This window comes from Branchiostoma floridae, chromosome 4, assembly GCF_000003815.2.
Source record: "Branchiostoma floridae strain S238N-H82 chromosome 4, Bfl_VNyyK, whole genome shotgun sequence".
Taxonomy (NCBI): domain Eukaryota; kingdom Metazoa; phylum Chordata; class Leptocardii; order Amphioxiformes; family Branchiostomatidae; genus Branchiostoma; species Branchiostoma floridae.
The window spans coordinates 26,937,318-26,940,035 of NC_049982.1; the positions used below are offsets into that span (position 1 = coordinate 26,937,318).

A 2,718-nucleotide genomic window follows, 5' to 3' on the forward strand; every position below is an offset into this window, starting at 1 on the left:
TGTCAAGACGCCACTCATACGGACACATATGTCACACGACATGTACATGGAATGAGTCTTCCTTTCCATTCGGTACGACAAACGTTCAGAGACAGAACCATCGCGATTCCAACAGTGTCTCTTGCGTTGTCTCCTAAAAAGTGACGAATTTTCGGAGAACAGATCCTCGCACGGTACGGTTGGATCGGAATTCGCTCGGCAGACTACGCTTTGGATTCTAACCGTATTTTTGCAAACTATATTGTTCATCAACGTTTCAAGATATATAGTTTTAGCTTCCCGGTCAAAGATGCATGGTAAACGTTGACCATTTAGATTATGTGGATTCTTGCATACTAGATAAAGAGCTCGTTGGAATTGCGACCTCAAAAACCCGCGTGATCTTTATTGGACACTTTCAATTCGTTTTGTGCACATTGTTATTAGAGCGTGGAAATGAAAAAAGAGACTTTGTAATCAAATTTCAACGGATAAAATACAACTCAGTCTTCTTAAGCTTGCCCAAACCTTATAACTCTTCAAACATTTTCAACCTTTCTATGTTCCCATCCCAGTTTAGGACAAGAGCTATCACAAAATCACAATTATCCTAACACTAATCAGAAAACCTTCGTCAGCTATCACTACCCGCCAGCTTTCAAATCATAAGTTCCCGTCATTTTCTTGAAGGCGTCGCCGATTGAACCGGTGGTGAGTGGTTTCCTCCGGCAAAAACATGGACAATTGAGCTGTGAAAAGTGTGTTTGTGTCTACTTCAAAGTTCTTCCTGATAGAAATATACTTCTTTACGGTTGAAATACAAGGGCAGGTCTGAGCTGTAGCACACCGATACAAGTAAAAACGCAAAACTCACAAGTAGAAACGCAAAACTCGTTACAGACGTTACTTTTATTCGCAAGAAGTGCATGGCCATGGGCTACAATTACAAAACATGTTCTTATTTCACAAACAAACTTGGAACCTGCGCCGGCTTGTGCATAAAGCGAGTTCCTACTGTTTTCGACTTCAGTGCGCGCCCTGAACAATAAACGAAACGTCGGTACTAGTTCAAATTTCAGGTATTGAACAACTATCCTGATGAAAATTATCTATACGTGCATGCACTACAATAGTACATCGCCACTGAGAACTTAGAAAAGAACGGAAGAAACAGTTTTCACAAAATACACCGATGTAACTGTCGAAGTCGCAAATGATTTCACATACAGTACCTACAGTCTCTCTCTTACTCCTTCTCTCTTAGACGTCCACATTTATTTAGTCCCTTCCCGGACTTACTTTGCTGTATGTGTAGACTGTAGAGGTACTGCTGTGGATGGGGGCAGTACGGCTGTGGATGGAGGTACGGCTGTGGATAGAGCTGCGCGTCCAAGAGTCCTCACGTGGCACGTAAGGCGAGATCTGATACCAGCGTTACGCACCAGGTGAGACCTGTGGCCGCGAGCATGCCATCTTCTCTCTCCGCCACTTCGAGTCGGCGTGCCGGCATCTCTCGAGCACTTGGTTCAATTGTTAGTGGTTAAGTATCCGAATCTGATGCCCTCTTAGATATCCTAAGTAACGAATCTGATGTGTCTGTTTTGCACTTCGAGTTGGCGTACCGGCATCTCTCGAGCACTTGGTTCAATTGTCAGTGGTTAAGTATCCGAATCTGATGCCTCTTTAGATATCCTAAGTAACGAATCTGATGTATCTGTTGTTGTATCTCCTTCTACGCCTTATAACTGGTAAGTGCGACTTGTAATCCTGGATCTTGGTACCGCTTTGGTTAGCCGGCGTTTCTGTTGAAATTAGATCAGGATTCCACGATTCCCTTGGACAAGCAAGAAAAAATGGTTTTAGTGCACTTCATCAAGTCGTTACGAAAATTCTAAACGAAATACATGTTTTGGAGGACTCGTCGGGCGCTCCTGATCGGTCAAAAGTACTTCTTCATTTGGACGTAAAAAATTCTATCGAAAAAGGAAGTTATAGAAGTTAAGCAATAGACAGGCATGGTTTCTCAGAAAGACATTCTTACCGTACAGATCTAGACAATGCCTAAAAGTTGATCTAAAAGTTCAACTCGAGGAAAGTTAAAAGTTACTCGCGACGCGAGTTCGAATCCATGCCGGTGTTTTCTGACGGTTGGCGGTCGGACGACTGAATTCCCAAGCAGATGATTGGGTAAGGATCGGCTCCGTCTCAGTGTTTGACGCGCGTTTTTCCAACACTAACAACGTCTACCTACTAATGCACATTTCCAACACCTGTAGCGGAAACGTAGCGCAAAGAAAGGAGTTGCCACTAGATACACCGTAGGAACACATGGAGACGTTTCATCTGCTTAGAGTTTAAGACGGACGCCTGGCGTTGTCGTCCGACTGTCTTTTTATACAGGACGGTTCGTGTGTCAGAGACAGGTCTTGTGACTGGTAAATTACTCAGGAAACTCTTGTGACAGTCTTGTGACCACCACGTGATGTTATAATTGCTTTAATTTGGCCTCTGCATTGTCAGGAACTATTGGCTTGTTCAATCCTGGTAGATGATAGACAGTTACAAATAAACACTGGCCTGAAATCGCAGACGTCCTTCAGAGAAAGGTCGCAACGGCAGGCCGAACCCTAAGTAATAGGCATAACAGAGCTAAGTAACACAGACGACATTTTAGGCACGCAACATTCTGTGACATTCGTTTTGAATCAATCTGCTTTTATAATTTATATCGTACTCATC

General features: G+C 43.3%; 1 protein-coding gene across 2 annotated transcripts in view; it reads left to right on the forward strand.

Annotated features, from left to right (window-relative positions):
- LOC118414413 (transformer-2 protein homolog beta-like) overlaps positions 1–2,718 on the forward strand; it is a 119,684-nt gene that overhangs the window by 8,258 nt on the left and 108,708 nt on the right. The gene's annotated exons all lie outside the window — the stretch shown is intronic.